The 7,500-nt window shown below is 42.6% G+C and overlaps 1 protein-coding gene and 1 long non-coding RNA gene across 9 annotated transcripts in view; one reads left to right on the forward strand and one right to left on the reverse strand.

Moving 5' to 3' along the window:
* fam110b (family with sequence similarity 110 member B) overlaps positions 1-7,500 on the reverse strand; it is a 31,982-nt gene that overhangs the window by 9,097 nt on the left and 15,385 nt on the right. For 5 of the 8 annotated variants that reach the window (XM_027155042.2, XM_027155043.2, XM_027155046.2 and 2 more), the window contains one exon: positions 1,608-1,706. The gene's annotated coding sequence lies outside the window, so the exon portion shown is untranslated. Of the gene's footprint in view, positions 59-1,607; positions 1,707-2,967; positions 3,008-7,500 lie in introns of those variants that run through there. The other 3 variants (XM_027155044.2, XM_027155047.2, XM_047820583.1) reach the window with 2 other exon arrangements.
* The window catches only part of LOC113648006, a 1,621-nt gene continuing 228 nt past the window's right edge, over positions 6,108-7,500 (forward strand). Inside the window, exons 1-2 of the long non-coding RNA XR_003441806.2 lie at positions 6,108-6,827; positions 7,017-7,500. The exon at positions 7,017-7,500 is cut by the window's right edge and continues 228 nt beyond it. This is a non-coding gene — a long non-coding RNA (uncharacterized LOC113648006). The remainder of the gene's footprint in view (positions 6,828-7,016) is intronic.

Genomic DNA, 7,500 nt, shown 5'->3' on the forward strand with positions numbered 1-7,500 from the left:
GCAGGCTGCAGGTTACAGCTTCCACAAACAGAAAGTGGCTCTTTATTACTGGAGGTTTCTGTTTGGAGCAGAAACATCTCATTAATTCACAGCAGAGGTCCTATTTGGGACCACCCATCTGAGGAAAAGTCAAGATGGCCACAGTTTGGGAGAACAGCAGCCAGGGCTGTGGGTTTAAGTAAGGAACTCTCCATTTTGACCATCAGCAAGGAGATTTGGCCTCTGTCCATCTTAGTAAAGGAGGTGTGGCCTTTGTACCAGCTGGTCCCAGTCTTGGTGAAGAAGGTATGGCCACTGTACTTGTCAGGTATAAGGAAGGAGGTGTGGCCTCTGTCCATCTTAGTAAAGGAGGTGTGGTCTCTATACTTGTCAGGTCCAAGGAAGGAGGCGTGACCTTTGAGGAAGTTCAGATTGAAACAGCAGGTGTAGCATCGGTTCTGTCAGTCCCACTCAAGGTGTGGCCATAGTTACTGGTCTCTCTGCCTGACAGCTGCAATCAAGGAGGTCTGTCCACTATTCCAGTAACTCATACTGAAGGAGGTGGAAAATTCTGTCAGGCCCAGTGAAGGGGGTGTGGCCTAAGTGCCTGTCAGTCAAAATCAAGAAACTTGTGAGTTCAAGTGAATGGGGTGTGGCCATTGTACTGTTGATAGAGGTGTGGCTCCAGTACTTGTCAATCTTAGTCAAAGCTTTTGCTTTATCAATTCTAAAGGCATGAGACAAGATCATGAAGGCCACTTCCTTTTTCATAAGACTTAAAGCTCAAACCTTCCCCTAAGTGAAGTCTCCACTATACTCAAATCACAGCTTCATTTTAAACCACTTCAGTTCTTCAAGTCTTCCTTTATTCTTCTCGCTGTTGAACTGCAGTCCTGAGGGGTTTCCTGACTCAGGCCTGGTGCTGATAAGATGATGATTACTGAAGTCGTTAACCAGGCTTGCAGCCCAAATGACTGTTTGGGGAGCATTTTATCTCAGCTTTGGAGGACAGATCAAAGAGAACTTTCTAGACTGCAGAGGAAATGACACACAGAGCACCGATCCTGCAGTTAAGTCCTTCCTGCAGGTAGCCCTGAGACATCTTTACCAAACAGCAGTTTCTCAGACACACACAACACCAGAAGTGAATGCTTTTGTGATTCTATCAGCTCTGTCCTGATGACTATTTTGAGGAGAATCGAGATGGCATTAACTAAAACATACATACACACAGGCATTATCATTTATTCCAAGAAGAGATAAGACAGAGGTGTTCACTAAATTCCAGCGGTTCCGTTACCACGACGTAAAGTGGGTGTGTTTCTGGCGGTCTTGGAAAAACGCCCTCTTTCAAAAAAAGAGCATACCTACGATAAATAATGAAGGAACAAAGTCATACAGGTAGATTTTATATTTTATATCTATTATACTTTATTATCTTACAGTTAAGCTATTTTAGAAAACAAATAAACAACCAAAAACTACGGTTAGGGTTAGATGATCAAATAGGCCCGATGATGCAATATGTGTTACGCTGTTCTGAAATCCCTGGAATTAAGTGCATCCCATAAGACAGTGTAAGTTTTCAGCTTCCTGTTCAGGAAAATGCGTTATGGTAAAACAATCACCTGTGTGTGTTCCTCAGGTGTTGACCAGCTCCTGTTTACTTTCTGTGTCTCCTTTCTCCTCCAGCGGCTGCAGACCCTCGGTCGGTGTAGGAGTGATGCCTACAACAGAAAAACAGCAGAGAGACCAGATGATACACTGGTAGCTGTAGGCCTGCTGTGCATGTTAGCTAGATAAACTTAAGCAAAAATAAAAAAACAAACTTTAGACACAAAACATGGCTTGATTGAGCACATCTGGCTGATCCCAACATAGGATATACTTGAGAAGAATGGCTATCAACTGTCACAGCTCTCACAACAGTCCAGATATCTGAAGAATACTAGTGAATAGTCGCAATATGGTTAACAATACGACTGCTTCAGATGAAGTCAACAGTACACCATCATGACTGGGAGACCAGTGCGGTTGTTCCGAATGATGCATACCGTGAATCGTACTGACAAGGACGAGACTGATACGGCCCAGGTCGGCGCTAACCATCCTGACTAGTACAGTGTGCCTTTTCCAGATGATTTTACCAAATAATGCAAATTGTGAAATGTCCAAAGAAGAAGAAGATCCAGCTGTTTCAGCTACTCTGGATTTCAGGAGATGGATACAGCAAAACTTTACAACAGATCAGTATCTTTATCAGAATGATTCAGACAGACTCTAGGAGATTGATAAGACTGTTCCAGATGAATAGTACAGTAGTTCTATGGGACCCGAACAGCCCACTGGAGATGACGCAAAGAGCTAAACGTCCTGACAAGAAGATGTCTGCACACAGATGTTTTTTAACATGTGAACCAAAAAATGAGGAGGATGAGGAGGAGATGGAAATGGCTAAGGTACAAAAAACATTAATTCTTCCAAATGATGCATACAATGAACTATCACAGCAAAAATCATACTGCTTCGTTCTCTGAATTGGCTCTCTGCATTTAACCCATCCAAAGTGCACGCACACACACACACAGCAGTGCACACACACACACACACACACACACACACACACACACACACACACACACACAGAGCAGTGGGGAGCAGTTCTGGGGTTCGGTGCCTTGCTCAAGGTCCCCTCAGTCGTGGCTGGCACGAGACTCGAACCCACAACCTTCAGGTTATGAGTCAGACTCTCTAACCATTAGGCCACGACAGCCCCAAAAAAAAAGAGGAGATGGGTAACAGCATGAGCATTGACCTGTCCTGTTGTGGAGCTCGACACAGATGTTCCAGATGATGCAAAATGCATGTAAAAGGATCTAAAAACAGAGATAAGCCATGTGTGGATTGCTCTGATAGATGGGTGGTCAGAGTGCGAGCATTAAGAACAACCAGGAAAGGATTTTTGAGAATCAACAAATGTTCACAGACCAGTCATCATGTGAAGAAGATGTTACTCGTGCTGGGATGAAGTGCTCCAGTGAGACCATTTCATGTAGGACCTGTAGGTAAATACATTCCTAATCATTTTTTAGCCAAAAACATTAAAAACGTGAAGTGAAAGACTGCAGTAAAGTAAGGAATCTGACCAGACAACCAGTGGCTTCCTAATGCTGTGTCAGTCTGGTGTGAGACATGATGTCTTCAGCTTCCTGCACAAAGTGAACGGTGGTTTTGTTCTCAGCCTCCAGCTTTGTTTTTTTTTTTGTTTTTATATAATTTCTCTGCATGAATGAATCGCTGGAACACGCCGCCGCGGTGACAGACGGCAGAGCGGCTCAGCCACGGAGCATCACGCTTCATCATTTCAGCAGCCGTTTCAAGTCTTATTCATTTCTGTGGTTATTCCATTCATCCAGTTGTTTACAGAAGAGTGAAATCTCTCTCCCTCTCTCACACTCACCCCCCCCCACCACCACCACCACAAACACAACCTTAAAACTGCAGCGCAACAGAAATAAAATGGCCGTGGTGAAGGTAGGATGAAGATCAGAACTAAAAATACACAAGTCAGGATGCTTTTATTGTCTTTTCGACTATATACGTAGCTGACACAGTTAACAGTGAAATGAAACAAGGTTTCTCCAGGACGGAAAACACCACAGAGCTTATAGGACTTAAAGCAAGTTGTCCTAGCCACATAAAGTGCAACGTGTGCAACTTAGTGCAAAACTCCTTGATTTGTAGTGGAGGTAGAATGCTAGTTGTAACTGTGATGCTAGTTGTTATTGTGATGCTAGTTGTTATTGCGATGCTAGTTGTTATTGTGATGCTAGTTGTTACTGTGATGCTAGTTGTTACTGTGATGCTAGTTATTATTGCGATGCTAGTTGTTATTGCGATGCTAGTTGTTACTGTGATGCTAGTTGTTATTGCGATGCTAGTTGTTACTGTGATGCTAGTTGTTATTGCGATGCCCTTTTACATATCTGTGAAATTGTATTTTCCCCAAAATATTTTCTACCCAAGTAAATCACTAAATTAAAGTTGATGCTAGCTAGCCTGCTAACAACCTTGCCTACCTTTTTAATTACACAATATAATACTTCGCTTACTCAATGCTAGCTTGCTACCTAGCTAGTGATTTGCCCAATTTTAGTTAGTTTGCCATCAAACTTTACTGGTTCATCCAATATAATACAGCCTAATGTTTGCTAGTCTGCTAATATTCTCAGCTGTAAAATATAACAATACAATCATTAAAAATGAGCTAGTCCGCAATCAAATTGGCCGAATTAGCTTGCAATCAAACTTAGACTCTAGTTTACACAAAAGTTATCTATAGATGAAGTTGGTAATATAAAAATCCCGCTTGTTCGTGTGGGCTGCTAACAAGCGATCTAACTCCTCTCAGTAAATGAAGAGTAAAGTAACAGGGCAACAGAGATGCTTAATTCGGCCTCGTGACGTCGTATATCTCAGAAACTCTCACCATAATTCTTCTTCAATGCTAAGAGGAGTAGCTAGTGTCATGTGGTCAGGGCCACTTTAACAACATGACAACAACTGACTCGAGTCAATTTTCCACAAGACAATGTGAAAAAAATGTGGCAGGGAATAGAGCGACAGTTAGCTACATTGCCTGCTAGCTAATGGCAATGCTGACGGCACTTCCTGTTTTCAGTGGCGATGTGAAAGAAAAAAAAAAATCATAGAAAGTACTTTAAAAGAAAAAAAACATAAATTTTGCTTACTCATGTTTCTTTGGTATCTGTTATTTTGTGTGTGTGTGTGTTTGTGTAGCAGTGTTAAAAACATCTCACTTGCCACATCATAGCCTCAACTTAGCACATGCTCATGTTAGCCAAGCGTAGCGACACATCGGCTGCTGCAGGAGGCACGTGGGCCGACGCCGGATCCCAGATCATCAGACGCTTTCTCACATCTTCTCTAACATACTGCTCTGTCGTTACAGGAGGAGAGAAGCAGCTGGTCTGATGAGCGCAGTTCAAAACTCTACAGCGAGCCGACACTAATCAATGGCAGCTATTTGAGCTAATCGCACGCTAATAAATCAGTGGACCTGCTGCAGCATTGGATGTAATGCTGACAAAGAAAAGAATCTATTTATTTAACAGAACAAGTGCAAGAAACTGTAAGGTAACGTAAAATTCTCACTCGCAACTTAATTAGGAACATCTGCACATTCATGCAGTTCACTAATCATCCAATCACGTGGCAGCAGCACACTCTATAAACTATGAAGAAGTCTGATGTCTGGGACTGTAACCGTGACGTGGTTGTTGGTTTGAATATTTCACTATCTGCTGATCTGCTCCTGGGATTTTCACACAAAAGACTAGAGTTTACACAGAACGATGAAAGAAATAAAAAGCCCCCTGTGTGCAGAGGGTCTGCAGGCTGCAACAGTGTTAATGAGAGAGATCAGAGGAGATGATCAGACTGGTCTAATCTGACAGGAAGACTACAGTAACTCTGATCATCACTTTGTACATGAATCAAGCACAGAGAAGCCTGAGGTGGATGAGCTACAATGGCAGAAGACCACAGCAGGTTCCTCTCCTGTCAGCCAGGAACAGGAAGCTGATCATCTGTTCCTTTGGTGAGACTTTAGTTTATTAAGCAACAAACATAAAGTTTAACCAACATGAGGAAAAGAAGAAAAACTTATTTTTATATTTTAATCTCTCTCTCTCTCTCTCTCTCTCTCTCTCTCTCTCTCTCACACACACACACACACACACACACACAAACACAAACACTTAATTGTAGTTTCTTTACTTTCTAGAAGTAAGAGGGTTTTAGATTTTTCCTGTTCAGAGCAATTTAATGACTAGAAAGAGAGAGAGAGAGTGAAACAGAGAGAGAGAGAGAGAGAGAGAGAGAGAGAGAAACAATTCCCGATCTCATCATGATTTGCAGTCATATAAATAAACGGGGCAGAGTCCTGTGTTCTGATTGGTCATCTCTCTAACAGTCCTGTGTTCTGATTGGTCGTCTCTCTAACAGTCCTGTGATCTGATTGGTCGTCTCTCTAACAGTCCTGTGATCTGATTGGTCGTCTCTCTAACAGCAGCACTTTATATTAAGGTGTTGATTCTGAGATTTTATCGTTTCTATAGCAACAGCTGGTTCACTTTAAAAAACACGTCTTTGTTACTCCTTTCTCGTTCTCACCGTGCTTTATACCCCTTTCCTTTCTTACCATCTTTATTTTCCATCCTCTTTTTTCTTCAACTTTATTTCTTATCTTTTCCATTTTTGTTCTTTATGTCTCCTTTCTCACTTTATGCTCTATTTTCTTTGTCTGTTTTTCTTTTCATCCCTTCTCTGATAAACTCATGTGAGCAGAGCTGATGGAGGGGCCGAAGGGAGGAGCTCATGGAAGGGCGAAAGGAGGGGCTGATGGAGGGGCTGATGGAGGGGCTGATGGAGGAGCTGATGGAGGAGCTGATTAGAGCCTCAGAGTGTAGATGAATGTGGACTAAACTTCCATGTACTGTATGTATCAAGAAGCAAAAGTTTCTTTAGGAGACAACACACACTGTACCTCTCAACACACACACACACACACACACACACACACACACACACACACACACACACACACACACACACACACACACACACACACACACACACACACACACACACACACACACACTGTGGGAGTCAACAGGGAGTGAGTGCATATCATCTGTCTCTTGACACTGTGTGTGTGTGTGTGTGAGAGAGAGAGAGAGAGAGAGAGAGAGAGAGTGAATTTTGCTGAATAAGGATTGCAGTAGTGCTGACTGCTACCTCATGCTGTCTGAACTGTTCATCTTCATGTAAGACACACACACACACACACACACACACACACATGCGCATACACACACACACATGCGCACACACACACGCTCACACACCTTCCTCGAACAGATCTGAGGTTCACATTAACATTAAAAATAAAAAGAGAAGTGACGAGACACAAGCTAACATCTTAAACTAGAACAAATTTTTTACTGCTCACGCAGATGACTGAAGGTTAGAGATAAATCCAGTGTAACTCCACATCGACTCCAGAAGAACAACCAGAACCTTCTTCACTCCAGAACAAACAGAACCTTCTTCACTCCAGAAGAACAACCAGAACCTTCTTCACTCCAGAACAAACAGAACCTTCTTCACTCCAGAAGAACAACCAGAACCTTCTTCACTCCAGAACAAACAGAACCTTCTTCACTCCAGAAGAACAACCAGAACCTTCTTCACTCCAGAACAAACAGAACCTTACCTGAACAGATCATACATGCAGATATTCTGATGTTAAAGCCAACACCTTTCTGTTACAGAACACACTTCATACGTGTCGCGTCATGAAGCAGAAACATTATCACAATCTCACCAAAAACCTGAGCTGGTGAGAAACAGAATTCCACAGCGCTGTGACGTGTAACACTCTTTAAAGTTACACAACCTCGACTCCCCATGACTTTAAGCCCCAGACCCATCACACCT

Source organism: Tachysurus fulvidraco, chromosome 11 (genome assembly GCF_022655615.1).
Source record: "Tachysurus fulvidraco isolate hzauxx_2018 chromosome 11, HZAU_PFXX_2.0, whole genome shotgun sequence".
Lineage (NCBI taxonomy): Eukaryota > Metazoa > Chordata > Actinopteri > Siluriformes > Bagridae > Tachysurus > Tachysurus fulvidraco.